The sequence below is a fragment of the Mustela putorius genome, unplaced genomic scaffold, assembly GCF_011764305.1.
Source record: "Mustela putorius furo isolate JIRA1106 unplaced genomic scaffold, ASM1176430v1.1 tig00003987_pilon_pilon_pilon, whole genome shotgun sequence".
Taxonomy (NCBI): domain Eukaryota; kingdom Metazoa; phylum Chordata; class Mammalia; order Carnivora; family Mustelidae; genus Mustela; species Mustela putorius.
This window is the reverse complement of record NW_025422126.1, coordinates 14,851,018-14,867,463: the sequence shown is the minus strand read 5'-3', so window position 1 is coordinate 14,867,463 and position 16,446 is coordinate 14,851,018. Positions and strand designations below refer to the sequence as shown.

The 16,446-nt window shown below is 38.8% G+C and overlaps 1 protein-coding gene and 1 non-coding gene across 6 annotated transcripts in view; one reads left to right on the top strand and one right to left on the bottom strand.

Moving 5' to 3' along the window:
• The window catches only part of DLG2 (discs large MAGUK scaffold protein 2), a 1,545,411-nt gene that overhangs the window by 222,215 nt on the left and 1,306,750 nt on the right, over positions 1-16,446 (top strand). The window lies entirely within an intron of this gene.
• LOC123389612 lies at positions 4,051-4,157 on the bottom strand. Its single transcript, XR_006604235.1, has one exon. It is a non-coding gene; the product is annotated as a U6 spliceosomal RNA (small nuclear RNA).

The following is a 16,446-nucleotide window of genomic DNA, read 5'->3' as shown; positions in this document are numbered from 1 at the left end:
TCCCCATGAAAACCTGCTTCCCTCAGCACTCGGAACTGACACACTGGAGGAGGTCCCAGACAAACTCTGGGAAGTTCGTTACTGATGCATCCTTCACAGTTTGTGTTCTTTGGAGGTCTCCTTAAGGAAGGAGAATTACACTGTTCAAGACATTAGGATTAGAGTAGTGAATGTTTCCTTTCATTTCGAGGGTTGCTACCATTCCTTTAGCGTCCTTGAGAAGCTCTATAAAACAACCAGCGTCCTGTAAGGGCAACTCAAATCTGAAATCAAGATTGACAGGTCAATTAATATGTAAATTTAAGGTATGTATTTTGAAACAGACACTTAAAAAGAAGATGGAGTGTGTTCCCTCTTTTGGAAACTTTAAGTGATCCTAGATGACATTTGGGGCCATCCCTGTCCAGGACAGCATTACAGGCTCTCAGAGATTCGGGGCCTCAGTCTTTGTGCCACCTGCAATTGCTTACTGATTACCTCTTACTATCTGCCTTGTTGATATTTCCACCAGGCATCGTTATCACTGTATCGCAGTTGGCCTTACACAGTGGTTCATACCTGGTGGCAGCACCATTCCCCTAGGCACCCGTTAGAAATGTTTGGTCATTATTTTTGTTTGTTGTGATACCTGGAGAAAGCTACTGCCATTTAATGGGAGGAGACCAGGAGCGCTAAGTACCCAGCAGGGTACGAGACAATAACACACTGGTCTGCCCAGAATATCAGCAGCACCCCCATTAAGAAGCAGTGGGCCTCTGGAATTAGCACTCCAGTTTGGAAAAGGCTAAGCATCTCTTGATGTTGAGACTAAGCTGGTTCTGGATTCTTACAGAATACTTCAGGCCTTCATCAGTGACTGGGCTGTGATCTTCCTCAGTTGGTTCAACCTGAGAGGGGGAGAATATTTGACAAAGAGAAATTCCAGACATGTGCTTGTCTTTGTTTATGCTTTTCCCTTCTGTTGGGAAGCTGACAAGGAGAACTCCGCTGTAGGCAGGTCTGTAGATATGTGTTTGCTCAGACGCCTCTAGCTACAAAAGTGAAAACTCACACTAGGCAAGGAAAAGGAAAGTGAATGTTATAATCCTTTCCTTTTATTGCTGTTAAAATGCCTCCAAAGAGAAGGAAAAGTAAAACATCAGTGCTGACCGATATTATAGGTACAAGCATTGGCTAAAGTGCTTATTAAGAATTCAATGTTTTTTTTTTTTTTTTTTTTTTTTAAAAAAAAAAAAAAAAAAAAAAAAAAAAGAATTCAATGTTTTTTTTTTTTAATGCAATGTTTTTATAAAGAAGGGCTTATAGGAAAGATTCCTGACTGATGAGATGGCTATTTTATCTTTTCGTACACAATCAAATCACTTATAGGAGATGAAGAGGCATAGTAATAAAGTATCCAAGCGATGGTTCCAAGGATAGCAGGAAAGAATGTAGAAAAGTCAAATTTGATCAATTTCAAGGTTCTGCTCCAAGATGATGATGTAGGAAGACCCTGATCTCACCTCCTCCTACAGACACACCAAAGCTGCAGCTGTACATGGAACAGTTTGCTCTGGGGAAACAAAACAAACCAAAACAAAACCTAAACTTAAGAAACTGGCGAAGCAGCCCCTTCACATCAGCACATAAGAGAGAAACCATATCGAAGTGGGTAGGAAAAGCTGAGAAACAGTCTCACCATAAACATCACCCCCCGGTGTGGTCACCCACAATCAGGAGGGAACTCAAAACCTAGATCTCCTTGAGGAGCAAAAAGAGTTTGTGTTCCACATTGGGCACCCTAACTTTTAAGATCAGCACCTGAGAGATGAATCCGTAAAACATCTGACTATGAAGAAGAAAAGTAAAGTTCAGAAACCCTGGGGGATGGGAGAGGTAAAGAAGAGACAAAAAATTCACAGAAGTAGCAATGAAATTACAGTCAGTCAATTAAGTAAAGTACTTGAGTTTATTGTCCTGTCCTGATCTACTTTGGGGAAATTTGGTTATCATTAATCTCATCTTAGATTAAAAAACAAAGAGCAACCAAAAAAGCATATTCAATTTTTATCCATTCCATAAAACAAAAATAAAGCTTTTGATAAGGTTTACGTCTGCTTACAAAGTTCCCCAGATCAATATTTTAAAAAATTAATTAAAATATTATGATATGAGCAAACCTGATGTAAAACTGTTACAAAACTAGCATTAGATGTAAAACTGTTACAAAACTAGCATTATACCATATACCTAGATTTTTACTGAAACAGTGCTTATAAACAAGAACTTCCAGAAACCATGTCTGCAATTACCTCCAGAAATGACTTGACTTAGTTCAATTTTTCTTTTCCTGTATTTTGCTATTTCCTTTTAACCTCTTCAATTGGATTTTTAAAAAATGAAGTGCTAAAGGTCTTGGGAATGAATAATAAGTTATTTTGAGTTTTTTAAGTTACATCTTCGAATGTTTTCGAAACCAAACCTTGTAACCTATTGTCAGGATAAGATAATCGGAGGCTTTGCAATATCAAGGCAAAGGTCACATCAGGCACATTCTTCTCCAGTTTTGATCAGCAGGCACTTTCTAATTTTTGTTGTCCCTAACTTACTTATGCCCTAACACTACTCTGATAGTTTGAAGATAGGATGACAAATTATATACTTCAGTTGGTTGCAATATGCTGCAGTTTTATTTTTTGATGTGTTCTCACATTCCTCATACTGTTATTTATAATTGCATCTGGCCCACCAAATGTATGCTCCATTAGCATTTTATCTCTGTATCTCTAGTGTCTAGAAATGTGCCCTACCTATTAGTAGGTGCTCAATAAATGCTTATTGACTGAGTGAATAAGTGAATGGTTCATTTTTTTAAATTATCTAATACTTCAAGTCTAGAGATCACAAATTATTGGAAGAGTTTGGGCCAAACTAAATTATGTGTACTTTCCTTGGAGTCACCTACTGTCAATACATCAAGCATTCTGAACACTCTTGAATACCATGGAAAAAGGGCTGAATTTTTTTAACTGTGCCCATTAGCTTAGTTTCTTAGATGTTCTGCTTTGAAATAAAGGAATGTTATTGTTAGAATCCTTATTACATGGAAAGCAGGGTCTGTGTTATACCATTTAATAAATCATCATTTATATGATAAACATCTGCCAAATGATACACTTATACTTTAATAATTTCATTTTTATATAAACTGGAAAGGTGGAAATATATCTTTCAAAAAATTCAGGATAAACCAACCATGTCTCAGACTGTACCCTGAACTTACCCATGTATCATTTAATTTGTTGGGCAGGCTGACATAGGAGGAGGGGTTTGAAATAAGTCACCAGGATAGCTGGACACTTTACTGTCTACATGTTTTAATAGGGATTCCCAGTTGGAGGTGATTGATGCTCAGAGTGAGCTCTCCGTTCCACTGAAGTCTGTCTTTGTCTTAGAGGCAGAGGTGAACCAATTCTGTCTTCTGCTGACTTTTTCCTGCTTATTTCCTTTGTCAGTCTTGGGCTTCTTCTTTGTGCAGTTTTATAGTGATTTCTTTCTCTAGTAAGTATTTGCCTTCTCTCTGGTGAGCTGTTTCCTCTCCATTCATTCTCATCTACTATGACTACTGTATTATCTTTGTCCCAAGTGATTCACAGTATGATTGTTCTTAAAAAACAAAAAAAAAAAAACAAAACAAACAAAAAAAAGACTACATAGTACTCTTCTTATTTCCAGCTTGTTTGTTAAAGGCCCTTAAAGTTGGTTATTTTCCTAGGCTTTCACTGATTTGGGATTTTTCTAGAAATATCTGTTAGTATAAATTCTGCTGGACTTTTTTTTTTCTTTTTTGTCCATTTGAGTACCATGATTCCATGATTCACTGCTCTAAGAAAAGTTGGGATTAGAAGGATCTTGAAATCATTCATACTTGGATTGAAATGTATTTTGAACCTATTTTGTATTTTGAGCCAAAATATATTCTGAAACCAGATTAACACTTTGTAATAAATGGGCAGTGGTGGCCCCATATTTGTAGTGGGGAATATATAAAATATTCTGATCCATGGCTATGGTATCCTAAGGATTGTCAGGAAATAGTGTGTCATCCTTGTGCAGAGGTCATGCTAATCTTCCCTGTATCATTCCACTTTTAATGCATGTGCTGCTGAAGAAAGCATGGGATTGTCAATAAATAATGATACTGACAATTGAACCTCCCATCCCTGTGACCTAGGGTTTGCTTCACACAAACAGACCTAGTTCCTGCCTTCAGAATCCCCAAATCACATTTTCCTTACTTAATCAGGCTGACACATACCTCTTCCCTCATCCTGTTTCTTGACATCTTAATCATTAGAACATACACACCACACATGAGATCACTCCTCTGAGAGCTCTCACCAACCATTCTATCCTAAATCCATAAGCTTAATTGCCCTTCTAGCCTATTGTCTTGTGATATATATAACTTACCAGCTATCAGTAAGTTATGAGTTTCTGGAAATCAAGAGTTAGCTTATGCTTCTTAATAGTCCACGGTGTCAAATATTTCCTTGGGCTTTTTTGTTTTTGTTGTGTTTGTTCAGTTTAGGCATTCAGTCAATACGTTTGACCAAAACTTTTATACTGTGTGTGAGGCAGTAGGTATTTTGTGGAGTCATTCAAGGAGCAATCTATTTCTTGTAAGAGCATATGATTATATTTGTTGGTTGACTAACAGTCATTGTGGTGACTCTGGCTGACCCAGAGGAGCTAGAAAAAGATGATAAACAGTCCAAAGGAGCCTAGCCATTTCACAACTGTAGTGTTGTGGAGGGTTTACTCATTTGTGAGAAGCTTCCTATTCAGGCTGACCAGAAAAGAGTTAGCAATTTGTATTTTACAAACACAATCTAACCTCAAAACTATGGGCTGAGATTTCTCCAGTCTCTGGAAAAACTGGAGTTCTGGTCCATGCTGTGTTATTGAGGGCCATATAAGCAGACTTTCGTATGGCAAACCCATCCTTCAACAGGTAGGAAGTCTTTGGTGAAGACAGGCTCATCATGGCCTTCATCCAGTTCACTACAGAAAATATTGACCGTAGTTGATTTGTTAGATTGTTCCCTTTAAAAATGGTTTTCCATTTCCATGATGACTAAATAGATTTTATTTATTAGTCAACATAATGAGCTGGCAGCTTGTTATGAAGAGCTACTTATATTAGCTATTTATTCTTGGGAAAGTTGCTTCTCTAATGATCAGGACCTTTATTAAAAATGTTGAGTTTTAGAAAATGTCAAGAAGAAAAGGGTGAATTGCAAGTGAACAAGAGAGGGAATTATAACTTCTACTTTTATTGATGTCTGTTTGTTCTTTTGGAGCTTATTTGGGAACGGAAACGAGAGAAGGCAGATACCATATTCCTGATGATAAGGAATAATGGAAAAAAAAAAAAAAGGAGCCTGCTTCTCCCTCTCCTCCCCACCTGTGAGATAGATCTCTCTCTCTCTCTCTCTCTCTCTTTCTCTCAAATAAGTAAATAAAATTTTAAGAAAAAAAAAGTTGTACTGCATAATTTTTTAACAATAGGCCACAAAATTCTGGGCGATCACATCCTGTCCCCCTTCTCTCATGCCAGTCTTTCTTTCCCTTCTTGTGCTACAGTCTCACCGCTTTCTTTCAGTTCCCTAACTAGATCAAGTTCCTTCCCATATTGGAATTTGTACATGCTTCTTCCTTTATTTGCAGTTGTCTAGGGATTTTCTACCCCATTGTCACCTTAATTCACACATCTTCAAACAAAGACTTCCTTGATGCTGCGGGAATTGGAATTGTGTCCCCCACTCCCCCCGCACCAGTCAAAACAAAAATTCATATGTTGAAGCCGGAACCTCCAGTGTGATGGTATTTGGAGAGAGCGCCTATGGGAGGTAATTGCCTTTAGATGAGGTTACAAGTATAGGATCCTCATGATGGGATTAAGGCCCTCATCACAGAGGGTAGCAGAGAGTATTCTCTTTCTTGGCCCACCCCCTTCTCCATACCTCTGTATCTCTCTGTTCCTCTCTCTGCCCTTGCCCATAGCAAGGGGACAACTGCCTGCAAGTCAGGCAGTGAGCCTTTACCCAGACACCAGTCCTGCTGACACCCTGATCTTGAACCCAGAACTGCGAGGAAATTAATTCCTATTATCTAAACAACCTAGTCTATAGTGTTCTATTTAGGTAGCCTGAGCTAGTACACTTGATTAGCCACAAGCTAGTCAGTGGTCCCTTTTATCCATTCTCAGAGTCTTGAGTTTTTAAATCTTTTTTTTTAAATTTTAATTTTCTGTCATATAAAGAGGTTGAAAGAGAGTTGTAGCAGGGGGAGTGGCAGGCAGAGGGAGAAGCAGGCTCCCTGCTGAGCAAGGAGCCGGATGTGGGACTCGATCCCAGGACCCTTGGATCATGACCTGAGTGGAAGGCAGAGACTTAACTGACAGAGCCATCCAGGCATCCCTCATTCTCAGAGTGTTTGTACTTTTAGTCTTGTCTTTGTTAAACGTTAAGCTTGGTGAGGTTTTTCTTAAACACTATTCTATTTCCAGTCCCCAACTCAGTGTTTGGCATATCAAAAATTGTATGTTAAAGGATATTTGTGTGAAATATATAATTAGTGTACTTCCTTACAAAAAAAAAAAAAAGGCTTTCTATCTTGGTCTATATTTTTCTTAATCAAACTTCATCACAAAAGGTATCTCCTCCTAGAGTCCTTTTATTTCACTGACAGCCTCTTCTACTTATTGCCAACACAATCTTCTTAGGAAACAGACAAAGCTGGCAGTGGAGGTTGGGTTATTGAAACCAAGAATCTTCATCAGGGCTCTTGCTCCTAGGAAAAATGGCAGAAGATGCCAGGCTTTAGTTTTCTCTAGGGTTTTACTTCCATGTTTTCACTTCTGCTTTGACACTTTCTCTGATGTTTATGTATAAGGTTATTAAGGCAAAGGGTGGTATCTTTGGCATTTAACTATCATGGTAAGAATATCCAGCCCCATGTTTTATGGACTATCATTACACCATTGGCTATCCCTCAGTTGTCAGCTTATCTGATAACTTTTTTCAGATGAGGATCATTAGCTAATCCTTAACATTAAATTTACAAATTAAATTTACTCTTTTTATAGGATGGTTAAGGAGCCCAAAGGCCAGGTGTTGTTCAATAGACCACAATATACTTTTCGAAAATTCTATAGAAAAGAACAGGGATACTATACTTCTAGGGAAGATAACAAAATTTCTGAAGAAGAGTGAATAATTCTCCCTCTACTATCTTTAGGAAATCTTTGACCTCTCACAGTGAAATGATACAGGTGTCAGAGGATTTTATGGCTTTCCATGCTTACAGATCAACTCTTGTCTTGTTGAGGCTTTGATATAAGTATTAGTTTACTAATGCTGCTGTAATGAGTCACCCCAAACTAGGAGTTTAAACCAACAGAAACCTATTATCTTAGGTTTCCTGATACTGGAAATCAGAAACAAGACTTAGAGGTATAAAGGTGATGGTGTCAGCGGTGCTCCATTCCTTTTGGAGACTGCAGGAGAGAATCTGTGTCCAGCTTCTGGAGGCACTGTGCATTCCTGGGCTTGTAGCTCCTGCCTCCACCTTCAAAATGTACCATCCTGCCTTCTCTTTCCATCATCACCTTCCCCTTTCTGACCTGACCCTCCTGTCTCCCTTTTAGAAGGACTTTTGTGATTACACTGGGCTTACCTGGATAATCCACGATAACAGTAATATTCCCACCTCAAGCTCCTTAAATTCAGTCACATCTTCAAATTCCCCTTTACCACGTATTGTGACCTATTCAAAAGCTTGGAGATTAGTACATGGATATCTTTGTAGGGAGAAGAAGGAAGCATTATTCTGCTTACCACAGTGGCATAGATCTAACAACTTTGTATTTCTCAAAATGCCTGTTAGACAGGATTTAATTCAAGGAACAAAAGTTATGTCATGTCTTTTTCTCTAGGTGCTTTACTTAAAGTCTCGATTTTCCTATGCAAAATGCCATCTATATATCATAACTGCTTATTAACAGTCCCTTCAGTTAGGCACCTATTTCTGCTTGAATGTGATGGGTAACCATTTGTTAGCTTAAGTTAGATCACTGATCCAATAGAAATTGCCTATGACACTGTAAAGAGAGTTAAGAATTTTAAAACACGTGAGACTGTGCATTCCATACTTATGTATTATAGCGCACTAAAAAGCAATGTAAATTTGGGAGAAGTAAGTACAATCCAACTGGGTCTTCAAGGTACAACCTAAATGTAACCTCTTCTACAGAATCATTGCTGACCTCCCTGGGTAGAACTAGGTACTGCTTCCACCTGGCTGTGGTAGCAGGATGTTCATGACCCTGTGGTAGTACTGACCACCTTGATGTATTGATCTGTTTCCATGACTGTCTCCCAAGTTCTTAAGGGGAGGAACTCTGTTCTGTTTTCCCCAGTACTGTTGCTGCCTACAACAGTGTCTGGCACATAGCTGGTGTTTTACTGATGCATTTTGAAGGAATGAATTCTTTTGTAAACCTGTTTAGCAACTCTTTGTGAACCACTGGCTGTCTAATTTGTAACATTGGCTAAAGAGTACAGTGATGAGACTGACTGAAAGAGTATAGACAAATCAACAGAAATCTACTCCCATCCCTAGGAAGGAAAGTCTGAGTTCATGTCTCTACTAATAATGGATCAGTAGCAGCATTTCCTAGCACAAAGCATATTGTAGTACATGATTGGGTCAGATCATGTCCTGATGGAGTATTGATAAAGAGAAGTATATTCTCAGAGGAATATGATGGAATATAAGCCTTTGAGTGCAAACTTAAAATACTACATTAATTGGGTATAAATTAGATCCAAACAGCTGGAAATATGTCATTTTATAGCTAGGTTTAAAGCATATGAATCAATCAAATTTCTCTGTCCCACGAGGACTGTTTAAACTCAATCATAATCCTCTTCAGTTTACTTTTTTAAGATTAAAAAAATCACATGTTTTTTATTTCTAAAGTTTTATAGATGTATAATTGATATAGAAAGAGTGCATGTATTTAATGTGTACATTTTGATAAGTTTGGACATATGCATAAACCATTCCCACAATGAGGGTATTAAACATATCCATCACCTCCAAAAATATCCTTGTGTTCTTTTATGTGTATGTGTCTTAATGGTAAGAACACTTAATATGAAATCTATCCTTTTAATGTGTTTTAAATTGTACTATACCATATTCTTAACTAGAGGCACTATGTTATACAGCAGTTTCTAGAACTTATTTGTCTTGCATAACTGAAACTTTATACCCATTGAGAAGCAGTTTCCCATTTTTCCCTTCCCCAAGCTCCCGTCAACCACCATTCTGCTTCTATGAGTTTGACTATTTCAGAGATAACTAATACAAGCACTACAATATGGTATTTGTTACTGGCTTATTTCACTTAGCATAATACTTTCCAGGTTCATCCATGTTGGGACATATGGCAGGATTTCCTTTTTTAAGACTGAATAATATTTCATTGTGTGTGTATACCACATTTTTATCCACTCATCTATTGATGGACATTTGGGTTGTTCCTATATCTAGGCTATTGTGAAGAATGCTGCAGTGAACATGGGGAGCACAAACACCTCTTTGAGATCCTATTTCATTTCTACTTAATAGGGGCCTTCACTGTTTTGTTTTGTTTTTTCATTTTATTTTATTTCTTTTCAGTGTTCCGGAATTCATTATTTATGCACCACACCCAGTGCTCCATGCAATGTGTGCCCTCCATAATACCCACCACCAGGCTTACCCAACCCTCTTCCCCCCTCCCCTCCAAACCCCTCAGTTTGTTTCTCTGAGTCCACAGTCTCTCATGGTTTGTCTCCCCCTCTGATATCCTCCAACTCACTTCTCTCCATCTCCCAATGTCCTCCGTGTTATTCCTTATGGTCCACAAGTAAGTGAAACCATATGATAATTGACTCTCTCTGCTTGACTTATTTCACTCAGCATAATCTCTTCCAGTCCTGTCCATGTTGATACAAAAGTTGGTATTCATCCTTTCTGATGGAGACATAATACTCCACTGTATATATGGGCCATATCTTCATTATCCATTCATCTGTTGAAGGGCATCTTGGTTCTTTCCACAGTTTGGCGACTGTGGCCATTGCTGCTGTGCACCTTGGGGTATAGGCGGCCCTTCTTTTCACTACATCAGTATGTTTGGGGTAAATACTCAGTAGTGCAATTGCAGGGTCATAGGGAAGTTCTATTTTTAATTTCTTAAGGAATCTCCACACTGTTTTCCAGAGTAGCTGTACCACCTTACATTCCCACCAACAGTGTAAGAGGGTTCCCCTTTCTCCACATCCTCTCCAACACATGTTGTTTACTGTCTTGTTGGTTTTGGCCATTCTGACTGCTGTAAGGTGTTATCTCAATGTGGTTTTGATTTGAATCTCTTTGATGGCTAGTGATGATGAACATTTTTTCATGTGTCTGTTAGCCATTTGTACGTCTTCTTTGGAGAATTGTCTGTTCATGTCTCCTGCCCATTTTTTGATGTGATTATCTGTTTTGTGTGTGTTGAGTTTGAGTATTTTATAGATCTTGGATATCAGCACTTTATCTGTAGTGTCATTTGCGAATATCTTCTCCCATTCCGTGGGCTGCCTCTTTGCACTGTTGGTTATTTAGCAGTCATCTCACAGTTTCTTTAAGCTCCACTTTCTAGAGGTGTTAGCACAAAATAGCATGTGTTATAGGTGGAAGTCCCTGAAGTTCCAGAGTCTGGGTTATAAGATATAAGGGTCTTTTAGCCCCTGTATTTGTAATAGCTCTCCCAGTTACCCGGGCAGATGCCTTCTGGAAGTCCTGAGAATATCATAGTCAGTGATTTCCAATAATGACTCAGTATCAGAATCACTCATGGTTCTTTAGCAAAACAAGATTCTAGGAACCCACCTGAGATTCTCCTACAGGAAGCTTATTGCATACACATGGCGATGACTATATGTAAATAAGCACAGAGATACACATATAACCATCTGTTTAGCTATTTGTCATTTCACTTCCTTATTATCAACAGCCATTGGGAGTTTCTTGGGGAGTGATTCAGAATTCATCAAATGGAAATGATACCCAAATTGTTCTCTTAAGGAAAAAAAAGAGCCATTCTTATGTTATTTTCTTATAACCCACTAATCTAGGGGGAAAACAACCATAAAGCCATGTTCAGAAATCCAGTTGGAATATATTAGTTTTTTTCTTTCTCTAGGTCACTTTTTAAAGCTTGTAAAAAAGCAAAGATCTTGTTAGGAAAAAAACAAGAGAAAGAGATTTTTCCATTTTTGTCTCTGGTCTCTTTAACTGTTCTCATCCTACTTTATAGGCTCCTCTTTTCCCATCTACCCCTAAAACATTGCTGTTCCCAGTCTTGATATACCCCATCCATTCTCCTTGGGTGATGTATTTCATTCAAATTATGCTTAAAATGATGCTAACAATGGATAAATTTATACATCCACCTTGAGGGCATCTGTGTATCCCATGCTTTGCATGTGTAAAATTGACCTGCCTATTTGTCCACCAAAGCCTGCTCTAGCCTATGTTTCCCAGCTCTGCAGTTTCACTTTTATGTCTTCAATTACCCAAATAATAAACAGGAAACCTTCCTACCTATCTCCTACTCCTCATCTCTGACACGCAAATCCCATGTATTCTGCTTGCTTAATTAAGAGAAGTTGAAACTGTTCTCTTCTTTCCCTTCCTTATTGTCTTAGTTTATATCCACGTCATTCACATGGAATGCTACAATTATAACTCTGATTCTTTCCACCTCTATTCTCACAGTCTGTCCTCTCTGTTGATGGAAGTGATTTTCCTGAACCATAAATCTCATCGTGAGTTCCCCAAAACTTCAATTACTTTCCATTGTCCATACCATAAAATTGCTATTTATTTTGGCATAGGAAATCCTCAAGCACCTCAAGGCATTTCATATTTCCACACCACGGTGTACCCCTCAGCTGCCTTGGCCTGAAATGCTGTTGTACATCCCCCTCACCACTGATGAATGTCTTCCAGAATAACTTCATGGCTTCCTTCTTGATAAACTCTTTCTTAAGACCCCGTCCTCCAGCAGAATTGAGTACTTCCATCTTTGTGCTGACACTTGGGTGACATTTTTTCCCACCAAAGTGACAGACCAGGTGTAGTGAAAGTGCTATGTAGTCATGTCTTGGATTTCTGATGGGTGTACATATGATTCTTCTTTTCTATCCTGCATCTTCACTGGCAGTTTCTCAAAAGCCTACCAAACTAAAGAGAATATTCCAAAATATTCTCCATTCTCTGCTTTAAGAGAAACTGGGAATACCATATTCAAGTTCACAAAGTATACCTGCTTATTTAGGTACTTCAATTGGTATTAGGAAATAAGCCTATTCGGCATCTAGTGTACCAGTCATGGTGCTGGGCTCTGGAGTTCAAAAGTTGGGAACACACATCCTTCCCTTCAGATAATGTAGTCTAGGAGAAAGAAATGGGGGAAATACATTAAACAAAATGATTCATTTCAGGCTTTCTCTTAGGTGCAATTTTATGAGGAGCTTTTAATGTATATTTTGAGTTACGTAGAATCTTTTCTGCATGTTTTCAGTTAGTATGCCAGATTCATAAGATGTGCCACATTTATAGATTCTATAGAAGCACATTCCAAATTGAGGAAGGAAGAGGTTTCCCCCCCATTTGAATTATATAAGGTTCCAACTTTTGGAGCTTTTCAGAGCCACGCTGTTTTCAAAAATGGCATTGAACAAAACTATCTTAACTCAACGTTGTCAACTTGCCTGTGACATATGAAGGCACAAAAAGGCTCAGCCATCACATCCAGCTATCTCTTAGGTGCTGCTCAGAGCATCTGAAATCCTGAAATTAGGGCAAGCCTCTTCCTGAGCAAGAAGCAGCCCTATGGGCACCCCAGGTTACTCAGTAGCCACCACATGGTAGCTATTTCTAGCCGTGAACCCTAGAAGAGACAAGGATGATATCCATGACATACGTGTTCACTTCTATTCAACATTAGAGAGACACGAGAGGTAGAGAGACATGGTGATTTCCTAGCAACTATAATAAACAGGAAAGTGGAAACTTCTGTGTCTGATTTGTTCTTCCCTCTTCTTAAGTGATAGCATTTCCCTTAGATATGTAAATTTCACATGCTGCACCATTTGGGGGTATTAACCAAATGCTGGTTTTGCATCTTCCCTCAGTCACTGTCATTAGGGCTGGTCCCCAGATCTAGAATCTGAAAGGGCATAGTATTGCCAGATAGGACCCTATTGAGTTAGTCAATAATCATTTGCTTCTACTGTATGCCAGGCATGTTACTAGTAAATAAGCTTTGCAGTAATTTCTTCTGAGATATTGGCCACCTCCATGAGCTACATATCCCTTATGTGAATGAATCATACAAGTCTGTGTGGGAGGTCAGTCTCTCCCCAGCCTACCACTGAGCCTGAGAAATCCCTGCTTTGTCAAGTATCTGCAACATTGACACCCAGTCCTTAATTCCTCTTCAAGGTCTTCTACCTCCTAGCCTAGGAGATTTTTAGCAATGAAGGTGGGCAGCTTTGGCAGCTCTCATCCTGTGTCTGCCCAGATCTCCTTTCTGTTTCTCCAGCCAAGAGAGACTTTTAAAACTCAAAAGCTGAAAATGTAATCCTTGTTTGTTTGTTTTGGTGTCATCTCTTACTTGAGGCAATAGATGCAGAATGGCTTGGCTGACTAAATGGAATAAAGGCCAAGGAAAATAAGAAAATACACATGTATAGAAAGGCTTGTTTACTTAAAATATTTTTTCTATTCCTACAAACTGCTTGGTGAACCTGAAATTTGACCAAGAGATTTGATAGCCTTATTGGATAGTCTTTATAGATCAGGAAGAGACCTATTCAAATCAAACATGCCTGCTGTGTAAGCCTAACAAGTCCTCAGTGACCGTGATAGTCACGTGCTTGTCTTCCATAATCCTTATTGGACAAGGCATTTGTAACTTTTTCTGTATTTCCCCCCTTTCTCTTGATACATGTATCAATGTCAATGTCAGAGTCTCCTTGCTGCTTCTGTTGGTCCCAAAGATACCTACTTCTTTTCCCATTAAGGAGTCACATCATTACTACTTTTGCTTGTCAGATTTCTCCAATTCTAATTCACTGCATTTTTAGACTTCTTAAAATCTTGACTTTGGTCAAATCCCTTCTTTATTAAAGTTGGTGATGTTTAACCTTACACAACGAAAACAAATGAGAGAGAAAATATGGCTTTGAAAGCATGGCAAATATTTGGCTCCACATACCTTCTAAAATTTGAGCCTTGGGACTCAAGCATTATTTACCTAACAGTTCTAAAGTAGTATGTGAAAACAGTTCTCCCAGCTCACCATGGCTCACCCTCTGCTGAAAGCTAAAGGAATCCATACTTCTAATTCTGGTTAAGCCTTAAAGACCAGACACTTCCAGCATGTTTTCAAAATGGAGTCCATGCATTGTGTGAAACCACAGAAGACATCTAAATGTGGAATATAGTGGGACTTGGAATTTGTTTCTATGTCTGTTTGTTACTATGACTCCCCTGAGGCCAGGAAGTGAATATTCTTCATCTTTAAATCCCTAGCACCTAACAGGGGAAAAAAAAAAAAAAAAGGTGTCTGACAATAAGGTGTACTAAATCAATGTTTATTTAGCTAGGTTGAGCTCAATCAATTGACACTTAAACATCATTAATTTATTTATCAAATCTTTATTGAGTATCTACTATGGAGTAAATGTTTTAGGTACGCAGAGATACTGGGAGAGCTTAACCACAGCTTGTAACTTTGAGAACTGAAGGAGCAGATACTGTGCAGTGAAAAAAACAACTACTTTTTGAGTTAAGACTTGAATTCTGTTTCTGCCACTTACCAGTTGGATAACATTGGACATGTCACTTAACCATTCTAAGTCCCAGTTTCTTCACTTAAAAAAAACTAGGTATCATAACTACTTCACAGGGTTATAGTAAAGATCAAGTGCAACTGTGTGGGATAAATTTTTACCTTAAATTATTATAACCTGTCCTCCCACCTATTTCTTCTCCACTACCTTATAAATACACAGGACCCGAGAGAGATGTGACTCGTCCAGATGAGAACAGTGTTCTGAACTCAGGTTCAGTGGACTCGAGTGATATTCATGGGGTTATACAGCTCATAAGCAGCAAGACAAGACTCCAACCCAGTGTCTGCAGAATGAGAGCAACTTCCATTCTACATCTTATGCCTCCTGGGACTATGATGAAAGTCAGTCACCTTCCCTCAAAGTAATCTTGCTCATATCAATCATAACTTCCAAATGAAATCTTACTCCAAGACTCTCCTTACATTACAGACTGAGAATCTTTCCGGTCTTGTCTTGGTCTCTTTCCATGGGCTTGTGGGCGTTCATTTGTTTTAAATGGTTTAGAAGGGACAGAAATACACTTGGTCAGGCTCAAGTATCTCTTGGTTCTGGCAGCAATCCACCTTGACTTTGCTGGTTCTCCCATTGTCAGCGTGCCCAGAAGCCTAAAGCAATGGGAGCTCCCATAGAGGGGCATAAAATAAATGTGTTTCACATGTAATTGACTGAAATTGGAGATTACCCAGGCTTCCATCATTCAAGACATCTTAGAAAACTGAATGTTAAAAGGAACGGTATCTAGCTTGATCATTCCCTCCACCTTTTGATCCTCTTCCCTGTTGGTAATCACTGCTTAGCATATTTTTTGCTGCTGAGAAAGTGGGCAGGCAGCTGCTGCAGCCTGTAGCAGACTCTGAGGTTGCTCCGTAGGGGGTTGGCAGGGATACCTTGTGAAGCTGAGGGTTTTTCTGTTTTGTTTTGTTTGTGTGTGTGTGTGTGTGTGTGTGTGTGTTTTGTTTTTTAAATGTGTTTGTTTCCTTCACCCTGGAGAGTCTGAGCAATCCGTCCTGGGCTTTTCTTCTCTGAACTGTTTATGCTTATAAAGGAAATAATTTAATCAATGTGTGAAAGTAGACTTATTTTTCTAAGCATGCTTTAACTTTTTTTTTTTTTAAGGTTTTATTCATTTATTTGACAAAGATCACAAGTAGGCAGAGAAGCAGGCAGAGAGAGAGGAGGAAGCAGGGTCCCCGCTGAGCAGAGAGCCCAATGTGGGGCTCAATCCCAGGACCCTGGGATCATGACCTGAGCCGAAGACAGAGTCTTTAACCCACTGAGCCACCCAGGTGCCCCAGCATGCTTTAGCTTTAATGGTTAATTTATGTACATGTTGCAGGAACTTTGTAAAATGGTGGCTTTGTTCAATGCAGCCTGTCCACACTGACTGTGTTTCTAGGATGCTTTTGTTAAGTAATATAGGCTAAAATTTTCTTAATTTGAAGTT